We start from the raw sequence: 16908 nt of genomic DNA, 5'->3' as shown, positions 1-16908 counted from the left end.
AAAGGGGTGTAAAATACGTGTTGCCGCGGTATAGAGGGAGGGGTGGAAATCGTGGTAAACTCGTCTTCGTAGTTGAGCGAGAGAGTAAGTAGTATAGGGCATTATCCATTAGTAGGCGACGGTTGTAATGATAGTAAGAATGTACGTCCGTCTTTGTAGCGGACGTGGGAGTGGGAAGCATAAGGGATGAAGCCGGGGTAACATGTCGGATGTGATCATACCAGCACTAAAGCACCGGATCCCATCAGAACTCCGAAGTTAAGCATGCTTGGGCGAGAGTAGTACTAGGATGGGTGACCTCCTGGGAAGTCCTCGTGTTGCATTCCCTTTTTTAATTATTTTTGTACGTACGTGAGGAACAGAACGCACATGCGTGATATATATTAAGCATGTCATCATATTTTTGACATTTGAGATATGTTTTAGCTCGGAGCTCATTAGTCACGCGTCTAGGGAGAGTTGGGGCGCGAAAAGCGCGTTCTGAAAGGGGTGTAAAATACGTGTTGCCGCGGTATAGAGGGAGGGGTGGAAATCGTGGTAAACTCGTCTTCGTAGTTGAGCGAGAGAGTAAGTAGTATAGGGCATTATCCATTAGTAGGCGACGGTTGTAATGGTAGTAAGAATGTACGACCGTCTTTGTAGCGGACGTGGGAGTGGGAAGCATAAGGGATGAAGCCGGGGGTAACATGTCGGATGCGATCATACCAGCACTAAAGCACCGGATCCCATCAGAACTCTGAAGTTAAGCGTGCTTGGGCGAGAGTATTACTAGGATGGGTGACCTCCTGGGAAGTCCTCGTGTTGCATTCCCTTTTTTAATTATTTTTGTACGTACGTGAGGAACAGAACGCACGTGCGTGATATATATTAAGCCTGTCATCATATTTTTGACATTTGCGATATGTTTTATCTCGGAGCTCATTAGTCACGCGTCTAGGGAGAGTTGGGGCGCGAAAAGCGCGTTCTGAAAGGGGTGTAAAATACGTGTTGCCGCGGTATAGAGGGAGGGGTGGAAATCGTGGTAAACTCGTCTTCGTAGTTGAGCGAGAGAGTAAGTAGTATAGGGCATTATCCATTAGTAGGCGACGGTTGTAATGATAGTAAGAATGTACGGCCGTCTTTGTAGCGGACGTGGGAGTGGGAAGCATAAGGGATGAAGCCGGGAGTAACATGTCGGATGCGATCATACCAGCACTAAAGCACCAGATCCCATCAGAACTCCGAAGTTAAGCGTGCTTGGGCGAGAGTAAAACTAGGATGGGTGACCTCCTGGGAAGTCCTCGTGTTGCATTCCCTTTTTTAATTATTTTTGTACGTACGTGAGGAACAGAACGCACATGCGTGATATATATTAAGCCTGTCATCATATTTTTGACATTTGAGATATGTTTTAGCTCGGAGCTCATTAGTCACGCGTCTAGGGAGAGTTGGGGCGTGAAAAGCGCGTTCTGAAAGGGGTGTAAAATACGTGTTGCCGCGGTATAGAGGGAGGGGTGGAAATCGTGGTAAACTCGTCTTCGTAGTTGAGCGAGAGAGTAAGTAGTATAGGGCATTATCCATTAGTAGGCGACGGTTGTAATGGTAGTAAGAATGTACGACCGTCTTTGTAGCGGACGTGGGAGTGGGAAGCATAAGGGATGAAGCCGGGGGTAACATGGCGGATGCGATCATACCAGCACTAAAGCACCGGATCCCATCAGAACTCCGAAGTTAAGCGTGCTTGGGCGAGAGTATTACTAGGATGGGTGACCTCCTGGGAAGTCCTCGTGTTGCATTCCCTTTTTTAATTATTTTTGTACGTACGTGAGGAACAGAACGCACGTGCGTGATATATCTTAAGCCTGTCATCATATTTTTGACATTTGCGATATGTTTTAGCTCGGAGCTCATTAGTCACGCGTCTAGGGAGAGTTGGGGCGCGAAAAGCGCGTTCTGAAAGGGGTGTAAAATACGTGTTGCCGCGGCATAGAGGGAGGGGTGGAAATCGTGGTAAACTCGTCTTCGTAGTTGAGCGAGAGAGTAAGTAGTATAGGGCATTATCCATTAGTAGGCGACGGTTGTAATGATAGTAAGAATGTACGGCCGTCTTTGTAGCGGACGTGGGAGTGGGAAGCATAAGGGATGAAGCCGGGGGTAACATGTCGGATGCGATCATACTAGCACTAAAGCACCGGATCCCATCAGAACTCCGAAGTTAAGCGTGCCTGGGCGAGAGTAGTACTAGGATGGGTGACCTCCTGGGAAGTCCTCGTGTTGCATTCCCTTTTTTAATTATTTTTGTACTAACGTGAGGAACAGAACGCACATGCGTGATATATATTAAGCCTGTCATCATATTTTTGACATTTGAGATATGTTTTAGCTCGGAGCTCATTAGTCACGCGTCTAGGGAGAGTTGGGGCGCGAAAAGCGCGTTCCGAAAGGGGTGTAAAATACGTGTTGCCGCGGTATAGAGGGAGGGGTGGAAATCGTGGTAAACTCGTCTTCGTAGTTGAGCGAGAGAGTAAGTAGTATAGGGCATTATCCATTAGTAGGCGACGGTTGTAATGATAGTAAGAATGTACGGCCGTCTTTGTAGCGGACGTGGGAGTGGGAAGCATAAGGGATGAAGCCGGGGGTAACATGTCAGATGTGATCATACCAGCACTAAAGCACCGGATCCCATCAGAACTTTGAAGTTAAGCGTGCTTGGGCGTGAGTAGTACTAGGATGGGTGACCTCCTGGGAAGTCCTCGTGTTGCATTCCCTTTTTTAATTATTTTTGTACGTACGTGAGGAACAGAACGCACATGCGTGATATATATTAAGCCTGTCATCATATTTTTGACATTTGAGATATGTTTTAGCTCGGAGCTCATTAGTCACGCGTCTAGGGAGAGTTGGGGCGCGAAAAGCGCGTTCTGAAAGGGGTGTAAAATACGTGTTGCCGCGGTATAGAGGGAGGGGTGGAAATCGTGGTAAACTCGTCTTCGTAGTTGGCATTCCCTTTTTTAATTATTTTTGTACGTACGTGAGGAACAGAACGCACATGCGTGATATATATTAAGCCTGTCATCATATTTTTGACATTTGAGATATGTTTTAGCTCGGAGCTCATTAGTCACGCGTCTAGGGAGAGTTGGGGCGCGAAAAGCGCGTTCTGAAAGGGGTGTAAAATACGTGTTGCCGCGGTATAGAGGGAGGGGTGGAAATCGTGGTAAACTCGTCTTCGTAGTTGAGCGAGAGAGTAAGTAGTATAGGGCATTATCCATTAGTAGGCGACGGTTGTAATGGTAGTAAGAATGTACGACCGTCTTTGTAGCGGACGTGGGAGTGGGAAGCATAAGGGATGAAGCCGGGGGTAACATGTCGGATGCGATCATACCGGCACTAAAGCACCGGATCCCATCAGAACTCCGAAGTTAAGCGTGCTTGGGCGAGAGTATTACTAGGATGGGTGACCTCCTGGGAAGTCCTCGTGTTGCATTCCCTTTTTTTAATTATTTTTGTACGCACGTGAGGAACAGAACGCACGTGCGTGATATATATTAAGCCTGTCATCATATTTTTGACATTTGCGATATGTTTTAGCTCGGAGCTCATTAGTCACGCTTCTAGGGAGAGTTGGGGCGCGAAAAGCGCGTTTTGAAAGGGGTGTAAAATACGTGTTGCCGCGGTATACAGGGAGGGGTGGAAATCGTGGTAAACTCATCTTCGTAGTTGAGCGAGAGAGTAAGTAGTATAGGGCATTATCCATTAGTAGGCGACGGTTGTAATGGTAGTAAGAATGTACGGCCGTCTTTGTAGCGGACGTGGGAGTGGGAAGCATAAGGGATGAAGCCGGGGGTAACATGTCGGATGCGATCATACCAGCACTAAAGCACCGGATCCCATTAGAACTCCGAAGTTAAGCGTGCTTTGGCGAGAGTAGTACTAGGATGGGTGACCTCCTGGGAAGTCCTCGTGTTGCATTCCCTTTTTTAATTATTTTTGTACGTACGTGAGGAACAGAACGCATGTGTGTGATATATATTAAGCCTGTCATCATATTTTTGACATTTGCGATATGTTTTAGCTCGGAGCTCATTAGTCACGCGTCTAGGGAGAGTTGGGGCGCGAAAAGCGCGTTCTGAAAGGGGTGTAAAATACGTGTTGCCGCGGTATAGAGGGAGGGGTGGAAATCGTGGTAAACTCGTCTTCGTAGTTGAGCGAGAGAGTAAGTAGTATAGGGCATTATCCATTAGTAGGCGACGGTTGTAATGGTATAAGAATGTACGACCGTCTTTGTAGCGGACGTGGGAGTGGGAAGCATAAGGGATGAAGCCGGGGGTAACATGTCGGATGCGATCATACCAGCACTAAAGCACCGGATCCCATCAGAACTCCGAAGTTAAGCGTGCTTGGGCGAGAGTAGTACTAGGATGGGTGACCTCCTGGGAAGTCCTTGTGTTGCATTCCCTTTTTTAATTATTTTTGTCCGCACGTGAGGAACAGAACGCACGTGCGTGATATATATTAAGCCTGTCATCATATTTTTGACATTTGCGATATGTTTTAGCTCGGAGCTCATTAGTCACGCGTCTAGGGAGAGTTGGGACGCGAAAAGCGCGTTCTGAAAGGGGTGTAAAATACGTGTTGCCGCGGTATAGAGGGAGGGGTGGAAATCGTGGTAAACTCGTCTTCGTAGTTGAGCGAGAGAGTAAGTAGCATAGGGCATTATCCATTAGTAGGCGACGGTTGTAATGGTAGTAAGAATGTACGGCCGTCTTTGTAGCGGACGTGGGAGTGGGAAGCATAAGGGATGAAGCCGGGGGTAACATGTCGGATGCGATCATACCAGCACTAAAGCACCGGATCCCATCAGAACTCCGAAGTTAAGCGTGCTTGGGCGAGAGTAGTACTAGGATGGGTGACCTCCTGGGAAGTCCTCGTGTTGCATTCCCTTTTTTTAATTATTTTTGTACGCACGTGAGGAACAGAACGCACGTGCGTGATATATATTAAGCCTGTCATCATATTTTTGACATTTGCGATATGTTTTAGCTCGGAGCTCATTAGTCACGCGTCTAGGGAGAGTTGGGGCGCGAAAAGCGCGTTCTGAAAGGGGTGTAAAATACGTGTTGCCGCGGTATAGAGGGAGGGGTGGAAATTGTGGTAAACTCGTCTTCGTAGTTGAGCGAGAGAGTAAGTAGTATAGGGCATTATCCATTAGTAGGCGACGGTTGTAATGGTAGTAAGAATGTACGGCCGTCTTTGTAGCGGACGTGGGAGTGGGAAGCATAAGGGATGAAACCGGGGGTAACATGTCGGATGCGATCATACCAGCACTAAAGCACCGGATCCCATCAGAACTCCGAAGTTAAGCGTGCTTGGGCGAGAGTAGTACTAGGATGGGTGACCTCCTGGGAAGTCCTCGTGTTGCATTCCCTTTTTTTAATTATTTTTGTACGCACGTGAGGAACAGAACGCACGTGCGTGATATATATTAAGCCTGTCATCATATTTTTGACATTTGCGATATGTTTTAGCTCGGAGCTCATTAGTCACGCTTCTATGGAGAGTTGGGGCGCGAAAAGCGCGTTTTGAAAGGGGTGTAAAATACGTGTTGCCGCGGTATACAGGGAGGGGTGGAAATCGTGGTAAACTCGTCTTCGTAGTTGAGCGAGAGAGTAAGTAGTATAGGGCATTATCCATTAGTAGGCGACGGTTGTAATGGTAGTAAGAATGTACGGCCGTCTTTGTAGCGGACGTGGGAGTGGGAAGCATAAGGGATGAAGCCGGGGGTAACATGTCGGATGCGATCATACCAGCACTAAAGCATCGGATCCCATCAGAACTCCGAAGTTAAGCGTGCTTGGGCGAGAGTAGTACTAGGATGGGTGACCTCCTGGGAAGTCCTCGTGTTGCATTCCCTTTTTTAATTATTTTTGTACGTACGTGAGGAACAGAACGCATGTGTGTGATATATATTAAGCCTGTCAGCATATTTTTGACATTTGCGATATGTTTTAGCTCGGAGCTCATTAGTCACGCGTCTAGGGAGAGTTGGGGCGCGAAAAGCGCGTTCTGAAAGGGGTGTAAAATACGTGTTGCCGCGGTATAGAGGGAGGGGTGGAAATCGTGGTAAACTCGTCTTCGTAGTTGAGTGAGAGAGTAAGTAGTATAGGGCATTATCCATTAGTAGGCGACGGTTGTAATGGTAGTAAGAATGTACGACCGTCTTTGTAGCGGACATGGGAGTGGGAAGCATAAGGGATGAAGCCGGGGGTAACATGTCGGATGCGATCATAACAGCACTAAAGCACCGGATCCCATCAGAACTCCGAAGTTAAGCGTGCTTGGGCGAGAGTAGTACTAGGATGGGTGACCTCCTGGGAAGTCCTTGTGTTGCATTCCCTTTTTTTAATTATTTTTGTACGCACTTGAGGAACAGAACGCACGTGCGTGATATATATTAAGCCTGTCATCATATTTTTGACATTTGCGATATGTTTTAGCTCGGAGCTCATTAGTCACGCGTCTAGGGAGAGTTGGGGCGCGAAAAGCGCGTTCTGAAAGGGGTGTAAAATACGTGTTGCCGCGGTATAGAGGGAGGGGTGGAAATCGTGGTAAACTCGTCTTCGTAGTTGAGCGACAGAGTAAGTAGTATAGGGCATTATCCATTAGTAGGCGACGGTTGTAATGGTAGTAAGAATGTACGACCGTCTTTGTAGCGGACGTGGGAGTGGGAAGCATAAGGGATGAAGCCGGGGGTAACATGTCGGATGCGATCATACCAGCACTAAAGCACCGGATCCCATTAGAACTTCGAAGTTAAGCGTGCTTGGGCGAGAGTAGTACTAGGATGGGTGACCTCCTGGGAAGTCCTCGTGTTGCATTCCCTTTTTTTAATTATTTTTGTACGCACGTGAGGAACAGAACGCACGTGCGTGATATATATTAAGCCTGTCATCATATTTTTGACATTTGCGATATGTTTTAGCTCGGAGCTCATTAGTCACGCGTCTAGGGAGAGTTGGGGCGCGAAAAGCGCGTTCTGAAAGGGGTGTAAAATACGTGTTGCCGCGGTATAGAGGGAGGGGTGGAAATCGTGGTAAACTCGTCTTCGTAGTTGAGCGAGAGAGTAAGTAGTATAGGGCATTATCCATTAGTAGGCGACGGTTGTAATGGTAGTAAGAATGTACGGCCGTCTTTGTAGCGGACGTGGGAGTGGGAAGCATAAGGGATGAAGCCGGGGGTAACATGTCGGATGCGATCATACCAGCACTAAAGCACCGGATCCTATCAGAACTCCAAAGTTAAGCGTGCTTGGGCGAGAGTAGTACTAGGATGGGTGACCTCCTGGGAAGTCCTCGTGTTGCATTCCCTTTTTTAATTATTTTTGTACGTACGTGAGGAACAGAACGCATGTGTGTGATATATATTAAGCCTGTCATCATATTTTTGACATTTGCGATATGTTTTAGCTCGGAGCTCATTAGTCACGCGTCTAGGGAGAGTTGGGGCACGAAAAGCGCGTTCTGAAAGGGGTGTAAAATACGTGTTGCCGCGGTATAGAGGGAGGGGTGGAAATCGTGGTAAACTCGTCTTCGTAGTTGAGTGAGAGAGTAAGTAGTATAGGGCATTATCCATTAGTAGGCGACGGTTGTAATGGTAGTAAGAATGTACGACCGTCTTTGTAGCGGACGTGGGAGTGGGAAGCATAAGGGATGAAGCCGGGGGTAACATGTCGGATGCGATCATACCAGCACTAAAGCACCGGATCCCATCAGAACTCCGAAGTTAAGCGTGCTTGGGCGAGAGTATTACTAGGATGGGTGACCTCCTCGGAAGTCCTCGTGTTGCATTCCCTTTTTGAATTATTTTTGTACGTACGTGAGGAACAGAACGCATGTGCGTGATATATATTAAGCCTGTCATCATATTTTTGACATTTGCGATATGTTTTAGCTCGGAGCTCATTAGTCACACGTCTAGGGAGAGTTGGTGCGCGAAAAGCGCGTTCTGAAAGGGGTGTAAAATACGTGTTGCCGCGGTATAGAGGGAGGGGTGGAAATCGTGGTAAACTCGTCTTCGTAGTTGAACGAGAGAGTAAGTAGTATAGGGCATTATCCATTAGTAGGCGACGGTTGTAATGATAGTAAGAATGTACGGCCGTCTTTGTAGCGGACGTGGGAGTGGGAAGCATAAGGGATGAAGCCGGGGGTAACATGTTGGATGCGATCATACCAGCACTAAAGCACCGGATCCCATCAGAACTCCGAAGTTAAGCGTGCTTGGGCGAGAGTAGTACTAGGATGGGTGACCTCCTGGGAAGTCCTCGTGTTGCATTCCCTTTTTTAATTATTTTTGTACGTACGTGAGGAACAGAACGCACATGCGTGATATATATTAAGCATGTCATCATATTTTTGACATTTGAGATATGTTTTAGCTCGGAGCTCATTAGTCACGCGTCTAGGGAGAGTTGGGGCGCGAAAAGCGCGTTCTGAAAGGGGTGTAAAATACGTGTTGCTGCGGTATAGAGGGAGGGGAGGAAATCGTGGTAAACTCGTCTTCGTAGTTGAGCGAGAGAGTAAGTAGTATAGGGCATTATCCATTAGTAGGCGACTGTTGTAATGATAGTAAGAATGTACGGCCGTCTTTGTAGCGGACATGGGAGTGGGAAGCATAAGGGATGAAGCCGGGGGTAAAATGTCAGATGCGATCATACCAGCACTAAAGCACCGGATCCCATCAGAACTCCGAAGTTAAGTGTGCTTGGGCGAGAGTAGTACTAGGATGGGTGACCTCCTGGGAAGTCCTGGTGTTGCATTCCCTTTTTTTAATTATTTTTGTACGCACGTGAGGAACAGAACGCACGTGCGTGATATATATTAAGCCTGTCATCATATTTTTGACATTTGCGATATGTTTTAGCTCGGAGCTCATTAGTCACGCGTCTAGGGAGAGTTGGGGCGCGAAAAGCGCGTTCTGAAAGGGGTGTAAAATACGTGTTGCCGCGGTATAGAGGGAGGGGTGGAAATCGTGGTAAACTCGTCTTCGTAGTTGAGCGAGAGAGTAAGTAGTATAGGGCATTATCCATTAGTAGGCGACGGTTGTAATGATAGTAAGAATGTACGGCCGTCTTTGTAGCGGACATGGGAGTGGGAAGCATAATGGATGAAGCCGGGGGTAACATGTCGGATGTGATCATACCAGCACTAAAGCACCGGATCCCATCAGAACTCCGAAGTTAAGCGTGCTTGGGCGAGAGTAGTACTAGGATGGGTGACCTCCTGGGAAGTCCTCGTGTTGCATTCCCTTTTTTTAATTATTTTTGTACGCACGTGAGGAACAGAACGCACGTGCGTGATATATATTAAGCCTGTCATCATATTTTTGACATTTGCGATATGTTTTAGCTCGGAGCTCATTAGTCACGCGTCTAGGGAGAGTTGGGGCGCGAAAAGCGCGTTCTGAAAGGGGTGTAAAATACGTGTTGCCGCGGTATAGAGGGAGGGGTGGAAATCGTGGTAAACTCGTCTTCGTAGTTGAGCGAGAGAGTAAGTAGTATAGGGCATTATCCATTAGTAGGCGACGGTTGTAATGGTAGTAAGAATGTACGGCCGTCTTTGTAGCGGACGTGGGAGTGGGAAGCATAAGGGATGAAGCCGGGGGTAACATGTCGGATGCGATCATACCAGCACTAAAGCACCGGATCCCATTAGAACTCCGAAGTTAAGCGTGCTTGGGCGAGAGTAGTACTAGGATGGGTGACCTCCTGGGAAGTCCTCGTGTTGCATTCCCTTTTTTTAATTATTTTTGTACGCACGTGAGGAACAGAACGCACGTGCGTGATATATATTAAGCCTGTCATCATATTTTTGACATTTGCGATATGTTTTAGCTCGGAGCTCATTAGTCACGCGTCTAGGGAGAGTTGGGGCGCGAAAAGCGCGTTCTGAAAGGGGTGTAAAATACGTGTTGCCGCGGTATAGAGGGAGGGGTGGAAATCGTGGTAAACTCGTCTTCGTAGTTGAGCGAGAGAGTAAGTAGTATAGGGCATTATCCATTAGTAGGCGACGGTTGTAATGGTAGTAAGAATGTACGGCCGTCTTTGTAGCGGACGTGGGAGTGGGAAGCATAAGGGATGAAGCCGGGGGTAACATGTTGGATGCGATCATACCAGCACTAAAGCACCGGATCCCATCAGAACTCCGAAGTTAAGCGTGCTTGGGCGAGAGTAGTACTAGGATGGGTGACCTCCTGGGAAGTCCTCGTGTTGCATTCCCTTTTTTTAATTATTTTTGTATGCACGTGAGGAACAGAACGCACGTGCGTGATATATATTAAGCCTGTCATCATATTTTTGACATTTGCGATATGTTTTAGCTCGGAGCTCATTAGTCACGCTTCTAGGGAGAGTTGGGGCGCGAAAAGCGCGTTTTGAAAGGGGTGTAAAATACGTGTTGCCGCGGTATACAGGGAGGGGTGGAAATCGTGGTAAACTCGTCTTCGTAGTTGAGCGAGAGAGTAAGTAGTATAGGGCATTATCCATTAGTAGGCGACGGTTGTAATGGTAGTAAGAATGTACGGCCGTCTTTGTAGCGGACGTGGGAGTGGGAAGCATAAGGGATGAAGCCGGGGGTAACATGTCGGATGCGATCATACCAGCACTAAAGCACCGGATCCCATCAGAACTCCGAAGTTAAGCGTGCTTGGGCGAGAGTAGTACTCGGATGGGTGACCTCCTGGGAAGTCCTCGTGTTGCATTCCCTTTTTTAATTATTTTTGTACGTACGTGAGGAACAGAACGCATGTGTGTGATATATATTAAGCCTGTCATCATATTTTTGACATTTGCGATATGTTTTAGCTCGGAGCTCATTAGTCACGCGTCTAGGGAGAGTTGGGGCGCGAAAAGCGCGTTCTGAAAGGGGTGTAAAATACGTGTTGCCGCGGTATAGAGGGAGGGGTGGAAATCGTGGTAAACTCGTCTTCGTAGTTGAGTGAGAGAGTAAGTAGTATAGGGCATTATCCATTAGTAGGCGACGGTTGTAATGGTAGTAAGAATGTACGACCGTCTTTGTAGCGGACGTGGGAGTGGGAAGCATAAGGGATGAAGCCGGGGGTAACATGTCGGATGCGATCATACCAGCACTAAAGCACCGGATCCCATCAGAACTCCGAAGTTAAGCGTGCTTGGGCGAGAGTATTACTAGGATGGGTGACCTCCTCGGAAGTCCTCGTGTTGCATTCCCTTTTTTAATTATTTTTGTACGTACGTGAGGAACAGAACGCATGTGCGTGATATATATTAAGCCTGTCATCATATTTTCGACATTTGCGATATGTTTTAGCTCGGAGCTCATTAGTCACACGTCTAGGGAGAGTTGGTGCGCGAAAAGCGCGTTCTGAAAGGGGTGTAAAATACGTGTTGCCGCGGTATAGAGGGAGGGGTGGAAATCGTGGTAAACTCGTCTTCGTAGTTGAACGAGAGAGTAAGTAGTATAGGGCATTATCCATTAGTAGGCGACGGTTGTAATGATAGTAAGAATGTACGGCCGTCTTTGTAGCGGACGTGGGAGTGGGAAGCATAAGGGATGAAGCCGGGGGTAACATGTTGGATGCGATCATACCAGCACTAAAGCACCGGATCCCATCAGAACTCCGAAGTTAAGCGTGCTTGGGCGAGAGTAGTACTAGGATGGGTGACCTCCTGGGAAGTCCTCGTGTTGCATTCCCTTTTTTAATTATTTTTGTACGTACGTGAGGAACAGAACGCACATGCGTGATATATATTAAGCATGTCATCATATTTTTGACATTTGAGATATGTTTTAGCTCGGAGCTCATTTGTCACGCGTCTAGGGAGAGTTGGGGCGCGAAAAGCGCGTTCTGAAAGGGGTGTAAAATACGTGTTGCTGCGGTATAGAGGGAGGGGAGGAAATCGTGGTAAACTCCTCTTCGTAGTTGAGCGAGAGAGTAAGTAGTATAGGGCATTATCCATTAGTAGGCGACTGTTGTAATGATAGTAAGAATGTACGGCCGTCTTTGTAGCGGACATGGGAGTGGGAAGCATAAGGGATGAAGCCGGGGGTAAAATGTCAGATGCGATCATACCAGCACTAAAGCACCGGATCCCATCAGAACTCCGAAGTTAAGTGTGCTTGGGCGAGAGTAGTACTAGGATGGGTGACCTCCTGGGAAGTCCTCGTGTTGCATTCCCTTTTTTTAATTATTTTTGTACGCACGTGAGGAACAGAACGCACGTGCGTGATATATATTAAGCCTGTCATCATATTTTTGACATTTGCGATATGTTTTAGCTCGGAGCTCATTAGTCACGCGTCTAGGGAGAGTTGGGGCGCGAAAAGCGCGTTCTGAAAGGGGTGTAAAATACGTGTTGCCGCGGTATAGAGGGAGGGGTGGAAATCGTGGTAAACTCGTCTTCGTAGTTGAGCGAGAGAGTAAGTAGTATAGGGCATTATCCATTAGTAGGCGACGGTTGTAATGGTAGTAAGAATGTACGGCCGTCTTTGTAGCGGACATGGGAGTGGGAAGCATAATGGATGAAGCCGGGGGTAACATGTCGGATGCGATCATACCAGCACTAAAGCACCGGATCCCATCAGAACTCCGAAGTTAAGCGTGCTTGGGCGAGAGTAGTACTAGGATGGGTGACCTCCTGGGAAGTCCTCGTGTTGCATTCCCTTTTTTTAATTATTTTTGTACGCACGTGAGGAACAGAACGCACGTGCGTGATATATATTAAGCATGTCATCATATTTTTGACATTTGCGATATGTTTTAGCTCGGAGCTCATTAGTCACGCGTCTAGGGAGAGTTGGGGCGCGAAAAGCGCGTTCTGAAAGGGGTGTAAAATACGTGTTGCCGCGGTATAGAGGGAGGGGTGGAAATCGTGGTAAACTCGTCTTCGTAGTTGAGCGAGAGAGTAAGTAGTATAGGTCATTATCCATTAGTAGGCGACGGTTGTAATGGTAGTAAGAATGTACGGCCGTCTTTGTAGCGGACGTGGGAGTGGGAAGCATAAGGGATGAAGCCGGGGGTAACATGTCCGATGCGATCATACCAGCACTAAAGCACCGGATCCCATCAGAACTCCGAAGTTAAGCGTGCTTGGGCGAGAGTAGTACTAGGATGGGTGACCTCCTGGGAAGTCCTCGTGTTGCATTCCCTTTTTTTAATTATTTTTGTACGCACGTGAGGAACAGAACGCACGTGCGTGATATATATTAATCCTGTCATCATATTTTTGACATTTGCGATATGTTTTAGCTCGGAGCTCATTAGTCACGCTTCTAGGGAGAGTTGGGGCGCGAAAAGCGCGTTTTGAAAAGGGTGTAAAATACGTGTTGCCGCGGTATACAGGGAGGGGTGGAAATCGTGGTAAACTCGTCTTCGTAGTTGAGCGAGAGAGTAAGTAGTATAGGGCATTATCCATTAGTAGGCGACGGTTGTAATGGTAGTAAGAATGTACGGCCGTCTTTGTAGCGGACGTGGGAGTGGGAAGCATAAGGGATGAAGCCAGGGGTAACATGTCGGATGGGATCATACCAGCACTAAAGCACCGGATCCCATCAGAACTCCGAAGTTAAGCGTGCTTGGGCGAGAGTAGTACTAGGATGGGTGACCTCCTGGGAAGTCCTCGTGTTGCATTCCCTTTTTTAATTATTTTTGTACGTACGTGAGGAACAGAACGCATGTGTGTGATATATATTAAGCCTGTCATCATATTTTTGACATTTGCGATATGTTTTAGCTCGGAGCTCATTAGTCACGCGTCTAGGGAGAGTTGGGGCGCGAAAAGCGCGTTCTGAAAGGGGTGTAAAATACGTGTTGCCGCGGTATAGAGGGAGGGGTGGAAATCGTGGTAAACTCGTCTTCGTAGTTGAGCGAGAGAGTAAGTAGTATAGGGCATTATCCATTAGTAGGCGACGGTTGTAATGGTAGTAAGAATGTACGACCGTCTTTGTAGCGGACGTGGGAGTGGGAAGCATAAGGGATGAAGCCGGGGGTAACATGTCGGATGCGATCATACCAGCACTAAAGCACCGGATCCCATCAGAACTCCGAAGTTAAGCGTGCTTGGGCGAGAGTATTACTAGGATGGGTGACCTCCTCGGAAGTCCTCGTGTTGCATTCCCTTGTTTAATTATTTTTGTATGTACGTGAGGAACAGAACGCATGTGCGTGATATATATTAAGCCTGTCATCATATTTTTGACATTTGCGATATGTTTTAGCTCGGAGCTCATTAGTCACACGTCTAGGGAGAGTTGGTGCGCGAAAAGCGCGTTCTGAAAGGGGTGTAAAATACGTGTTGCCGCGGTATAGAGGGAGGGGTGGAAATCGTGGTAAACTCGTCTTCGTAGTTGAGCGAGAGAGTAAGTAGTATAGGGCATTATCCATTAGTAGGCGACGGTTGTAATGGTAGTAAAAATGTACGATCGTCTTTGTAGCGGACGTGGGAGTGGGAAGCATAAGGGATGAAGCCGGCGGTAACATGTCGGATGCGATCATACCAGCACTAGAGCATCGGATCCCATCAGAACTCCGAAGTTAACCGTGCTTGGGCGAGAGTAGTACTAGGATGGGTGACCTCCTGGGAAGTCCTCGTGTTGCATTCCCTTTTTTAATTATTTTTGTACGTACGTGAGGAACAGAACGCACGTGCGTGATATATATTAAGCCTGTCATCATATTTTTGACATTTGCGATGTGTTTTAGCTCGGAGCTCATTAGTCACGCGTCTAGGGAGAGTTGGTGCGCGAAAAGCGCGTTCTGAAAGGGGTGTAAAATACGTGTTGCCGCGGTATAGAGGGAGGGGTGGAAATCGTGGTAAACTCGTCTTCGTAGTTGAGCGAGAGAGTAAGTAGTATAGGGCATTATCCATTAGTAGGCGACGGTTGTAATGGTAGTAAGAATGTACGATCGTCTTTGTAGCGGACGTGGGAGTGGGAAGCATAAGGGATGAAGCCGGCGGTAACATGTCGGATGCGATCATACCAGCACTAGAGCATCGGATCCCATCAGAACTCCGAAGTTAAGCGTGCTTGGGCGAGAGTAGTACTAGGATGGGTGACCTCCTGGGAAGTCCTCGTGTTGCATTCCCTTTTTTAATTATTTTTGTACGTACGTGAGGAACAGAACGCACGTGCGTGATATATATTAAGCCTGTCATCATATTTTTGACATTTGCGATATGTTTTAGCTCGGAGCTCATTAGTCACGCGTCTAGGGAGAGTTGGGGCGCGAAAAGCGCGTTCTGAAAGGGGTGTAAAATACGTGTTGCTGCGGTATAGAGGGAGGGGTGGAAATCGTGGTAAACTCGTCTTCGTAGTTGAGCGAGAGAGTAAGTAGTATAGGGCATTATCCATTAGTAGGTGACGGTTGTAATGTTATAAGAATGTACGGCCGTCTTTGTAGCGGACGTGGGAGTGGGAAGCATAAGGGATGAAGCCGGGGGTAACATGTCGGATGCGATCATACTAGCACTAAAGCACCGGATCCCATTAGAACTCCGAAATTAAGCGTGCTTGGGCGAGAGTATTACTAGGATGGGTGACCTCCTGGGAAGTCCTCGTGTTGCATTCCCTTCTTTATTATTTTTGTACGTACGTGAGGAACAGAACGCACGTGCGTGATATATATTAAGCCTGTCATCATATTTTTGACATTTGAGATATGTTTTAGCTCGGAGCTCATTAGTCACGCGTCTAGGGAGAGTTGGGGCGCGAAAAGCGCATTCTGAAAGGGGTGTAAAATACGTGTTGCCGCGGTATAGAGGGAGGGGTGGAAATCGTGGTAAACTCGTCTTCGTAGTTGAGCGAGAGAGTAAGTAGTATAGGGCATTATCCATTAGTAGGCGACGGTTGTAATGGTAGTAAGAATGTACGGCCGTCTTTGTAGCGGACGTGGGTGTGGGAAGCATAAGGGATGAAGCCGGGGGTAACATGTCGGATGCGATCATACCAGCACTAAAGCACCGGATCCCATCAGAACTCCGAAGTTAAGCATGCTTGGGCGAGAGTAGTACTAGGATGGGTGACCTCCTGGGAAGTCCTCGTGTTGCATTCCCTTTTTTAATTATTTTTGTACGTACGTGAGGAACAGAACGCACGTGCATGATATATATTAAGCATGTCATCATATTTTTGACATTTGCGATATGTTTTAGCTCGGAGCTCATTAGTCACGCGTCTAGGGAGAGTTGGGGCGCGAAAAGCGCGTTCTGAAAGGGTGTAAAATACGTGTTGCCGCGGTATAGAGGGAGGGGTGGAAATCGTGGTAAACTCGTCTTCGTAGTTGAGAGAGAGAGTAAGTAGTATAGGGCATTATCCATTAGTAGGCGACGGTTGTAATGATAGTAAGAATGTACGGCCGTCTTTGTAGCGGACGGAGGGAGTGGGAAGCATAAGGGATGAAGCCGGGGGTAACATGTCGGATGCGATCATACCAGCACTAAAGCACCGGATCCCATCAGAACTCCGAAGTTAAGCGTGCTTGGGCGAGAGTAGTACTAGGATGGGTGACCTCCTGGGAAGTCCTCGTGTTGCATTCCCTTTTTTAATTATTTTTGTACGTACGTGAGGAACAGAACGCACGTGCGTGATATATATTAAGCATGTCATCATATTTTTGACATTTGCGATATGTTTTAGCTCGGAGCTCATTAGTCACGCGTCTAGGGAGAGTTGGGGCGCGAAAAGCGCGTTCTTAAAGGGGTGTAAAATACGTGTTGCCGCGGTATAGAGGGAGGGGTGGAAATCGTGGTAAACTCGTCTTCGTAGTTGAGCGAGAGAGTAAGTAGTATAGGGCATTATCCATTAGTAGGCGACGGTTGTAATGGTAGTAAGAATGTACGGCCGTCTTTGTAGCGGACGTGGGAGTGGGAAGCATAAGGGATGAATCCGGGGGTAACAT

The 16908-nt window shown here is 47.5% G+C and overlaps 34 non-coding genes across 34 annotated transcripts; all 34 read left to right on the top strand.

The window, feature by feature from the left end:
- Window positions 1–207: 207 nt before the first annotated feature.
- On the top strand, window positions 208–326 carry LOC123109680 (5S ribosomal RNA). Its single transcript, XR_006452923.1, has one exon. It is a non-coding gene; the product is annotated as a 5S ribosomal RNA (ribosomal RNA).
- Window positions 327–691: 365 nt separating this feature from the next.
- Window positions 692–810, top strand: LOC123109800 (5S ribosomal RNA). Its single transcript, XR_006453045.1, has one exon. It is a non-coding gene; the product is annotated as a 5S ribosomal RNA (ribosomal RNA).
- Window positions 811–1175: 365 nt separating this feature from the next.
- Window positions 1176–1294, top strand: LOC123108802 (5S ribosomal RNA). The gene has a single exon (XR_006452131.1). It is a non-coding gene; the product is annotated as a 5S ribosomal RNA (ribosomal RNA).
- A 365-nt stretch (window positions 1295–1659) lies between these two features.
- Window positions 1660–1778, top strand: LOC123109630 (5S ribosomal RNA). Its single transcript, XR_006452863.1, has one exon. It is a non-coding gene; the product is annotated as a 5S ribosomal RNA (ribosomal RNA).
- Window positions 1779–2143: 365 nt separating this feature from the next.
- On the top strand, window positions 2144–2262 carry LOC123109560 (5S ribosomal RNA). The gene has a single exon (XR_006452790.1). It is a non-coding gene; the product is annotated as a 5S ribosomal RNA (ribosomal RNA).
- A 365-nt stretch (window positions 2263–2627) lies between these two features.
- Window positions 2628–2746, top strand: LOC123108724 (5S ribosomal RNA). Its single transcript, XR_006452051.1, has one exon. It is a non-coding gene; the product is annotated as a 5S ribosomal RNA (ribosomal RNA).
- Window positions 2747–3350: 604 nt separating this feature from the next.
- On the top strand, window positions 3351–3469 carry LOC123109647 (5S ribosomal RNA). The gene has a single exon (XR_006452883.1). It is a non-coding gene; the product is annotated as a 5S ribosomal RNA (ribosomal RNA).
- A 366-nt stretch (window positions 3470–3835) lies between these two features.
- LOC123109760 (5S ribosomal RNA) lies at window positions 3836–3954 on the top strand. Its single transcript, XR_006453001.1, has one exon. It is a non-coding gene; the product is annotated as a 5S ribosomal RNA (ribosomal RNA).
- Window positions 3955–4318: 364 nt separating this feature from the next.
- LOC123109441 (5S ribosomal RNA) lies at window positions 4319–4437 on the top strand. The gene has a single exon (XR_006452669.1). It is a non-coding gene; the product is annotated as a 5S ribosomal RNA (ribosomal RNA).
- Window positions 4438–4802: 365 nt separating this feature from the next.
- Window positions 4803–4921, top strand: LOC123108971 (5S ribosomal RNA). The gene has a single exon (XR_006452314.1). It is a non-coding gene; the product is annotated as a 5S ribosomal RNA (ribosomal RNA).
- A 366-nt stretch (window positions 4922–5287) lies between these two features.
- Window positions 5288–5406, top strand: LOC123108960 (5S ribosomal RNA). Its single transcript, XR_006452303.1, has one exon. It is a non-coding gene; the product is annotated as a 5S ribosomal RNA (ribosomal RNA).
- A 366-nt stretch (window positions 5407–5772) lies between these two features.
- Window positions 5773–5891, top strand: LOC123109540 (5S ribosomal RNA). Its single transcript, XR_006452767.1, has one exon. It is a non-coding gene; the product is annotated as a 5S ribosomal RNA (ribosomal RNA).
- A 365-nt stretch (window positions 5892–6256) lies between these two features.
- On the top strand, window positions 6257–6375 carry LOC123109788 (5S ribosomal RNA). The gene has a single exon (XR_006453033.1). It is a non-coding gene; the product is annotated as a 5S ribosomal RNA (ribosomal RNA).
- Window positions 6376–6741: 366 nt separating this feature from the next.
- LOC123109625 (5S ribosomal RNA) lies at window positions 6742–6860 on the top strand. The gene has a single exon (XR_006452857.1). It is a non-coding gene; the product is annotated as a 5S ribosomal RNA (ribosomal RNA).
- Window positions 6861–7226: 366 nt separating this feature from the next.
- On the top strand, window positions 7227–7345 carry LOC123109779 (5S ribosomal RNA). Its single transcript, XR_006453024.1, has one exon. It is a non-coding gene; the product is annotated as a 5S ribosomal RNA (ribosomal RNA).
- Window positions 7346–7710: 365 nt separating this feature from the next.
- Window positions 7711–7829, top strand: LOC123109829 (5S ribosomal RNA). The gene has a single exon (XR_006453074.1). It is a non-coding gene; the product is annotated as a 5S ribosomal RNA (ribosomal RNA).
- Window positions 7830–8194: 365 nt separating this feature from the next.
- LOC123108948 (5S ribosomal RNA) lies at window positions 8195–8313 on the top strand. Its single transcript, XR_006452292.1, has one exon. It is a non-coding gene; the product is annotated as a 5S ribosomal RNA (ribosomal RNA).
- A 365-nt stretch (window positions 8314–8678) lies between these two features.
- Window positions 8679–8797, top strand: LOC123108661 (5S ribosomal RNA). Its single transcript, XR_006451986.1, has one exon. It is a non-coding gene; the product is annotated as a 5S ribosomal RNA (ribosomal RNA).
- A 366-nt stretch (window positions 8798–9163) lies between these two features.
- Window positions 9164–9282, top strand: LOC123109434 (5S ribosomal RNA). Its single transcript, XR_006452662.1, has one exon. It is a non-coding gene; the product is annotated as a 5S ribosomal RNA (ribosomal RNA).
- Window positions 9283–9648: 366 nt separating this feature from the next.
- Window positions 9649–9767, top strand: LOC123109352 (5S ribosomal RNA). Its single transcript, XR_006452585.1, has one exon. It is a non-coding gene; the product is annotated as a 5S ribosomal RNA (ribosomal RNA).
- Window positions 9768–10133: 366 nt separating this feature from the next.
- On the top strand, window positions 10134–10252 carry LOC123108937 (5S ribosomal RNA). The gene has a single exon (XR_006452281.1). It is a non-coding gene; the product is annotated as a 5S ribosomal RNA (ribosomal RNA).
- A 366-nt stretch (window positions 10253–10618) lies between these two features.
- Window positions 10619–10737, top strand: LOC123109438 (5S ribosomal RNA). The gene has a single exon (XR_006452666.1). It is a non-coding gene; the product is annotated as a 5S ribosomal RNA (ribosomal RNA).
- A 365-nt stretch (window positions 10738–11102) lies between these two features.
- LOC123109828 (5S ribosomal RNA) lies at window positions 11103–11221 on the top strand. The gene has a single exon (XR_006453073.1). It is a non-coding gene; the product is annotated as a 5S ribosomal RNA (ribosomal RNA).
- Window positions 11222–11586: 365 nt separating this feature from the next.
- On the top strand, window positions 11587–11705 carry LOC123108926 (5S ribosomal RNA). Its single transcript, XR_006452271.1, has one exon. It is a non-coding gene; the product is annotated as a 5S ribosomal RNA (ribosomal RNA).
- Window positions 11706–12070: 365 nt separating this feature from the next.
- Window positions 12071–12189, top strand: LOC123109620 (5S ribosomal RNA). Its single transcript, XR_006452851.1, has one exon. It is a non-coding gene; the product is annotated as a 5S ribosomal RNA (ribosomal RNA).
- A 366-nt stretch (window positions 12190–12555) lies between these two features.
- LOC123108914 (5S ribosomal RNA) lies at window positions 12556–12674 on the top strand. The gene has a single exon (XR_006452261.1). It is a non-coding gene; the product is annotated as a 5S ribosomal RNA (ribosomal RNA).
- Window positions 12675–13040: 366 nt separating this feature from the next.
- LOC123109597 (5S ribosomal RNA) lies at window positions 13041–13159 on the top strand. The gene has a single exon (XR_006452828.1). It is a non-coding gene; the product is annotated as a 5S ribosomal RNA (ribosomal RNA).
- Window positions 13160–13525: 366 nt separating this feature from the next.
- On the top strand, window positions 13526–13644 carry LOC123109559 (5S ribosomal RNA). Its single transcript, XR_006452789.1, has one exon. It is a non-coding gene; the product is annotated as a 5S ribosomal RNA (ribosomal RNA).
- A 365-nt stretch (window positions 13645–14009) lies between these two features.
- On the top strand, window positions 14010–14128 carry LOC123109827 (5S ribosomal RNA). Its single transcript, XR_006453072.1, has one exon. It is a non-coding gene; the product is annotated as a 5S ribosomal RNA (ribosomal RNA).
- Window positions 14129–14493: 365 nt separating this feature from the next.
- LOC123108655 (5S ribosomal RNA) lies at window positions 14494–14612 on the top strand. The gene has a single exon (XR_006451981.1). It is a non-coding gene; the product is annotated as a 5S ribosomal RNA (ribosomal RNA).
- Window positions 14613–14977: 365 nt separating this feature from the next.
- On the top strand, window positions 14978–15096 carry LOC123109702 (5S ribosomal RNA). Its single transcript, XR_006452944.1, has one exon. It is a non-coding gene; the product is annotated as a 5S ribosomal RNA (ribosomal RNA).
- Window positions 15097–15460: 364 nt separating this feature from the next.
- LOC123108772 (5S ribosomal RNA) lies at window positions 15461–15579 on the top strand. Its single transcript, XR_006452097.1, has one exon. It is a non-coding gene; the product is annotated as a 5S ribosomal RNA (ribosomal RNA).
- Window positions 15580–15943: 364 nt separating this feature from the next.
- Window positions 15944–16062, top strand: LOC123109592 (5S ribosomal RNA). The gene has a single exon (XR_006452824.1). It is a non-coding gene; the product is annotated as a 5S ribosomal RNA (ribosomal RNA).
- Window positions 16063–16427: 365 nt separating this feature from the next.
- Window positions 16428–16546, top strand: LOC123108902 (5S ribosomal RNA). Its single transcript, XR_006452247.1, has one exon. It is a non-coding gene; the product is annotated as a 5S ribosomal RNA (ribosomal RNA).
- Window positions 16547–16908: the final 362 nt, after the last annotated feature.

The sequence above is a fragment of the Triticum aestivum genome, chromosome 5A (genome assembly GCF_018294505.1).
Source record: "Triticum aestivum cultivar Chinese Spring chromosome 5A, IWGSC CS RefSeq v2.1, whole genome shotgun sequence".
Lineage (NCBI taxonomy): Eukaryota > Viridiplantae > Streptophyta > Magnoliopsida > Poales > Poaceae > Triticum > Triticum aestivum.
This window is presented reverse-complemented; position numbering and strand designations above follow the sequence as displayed.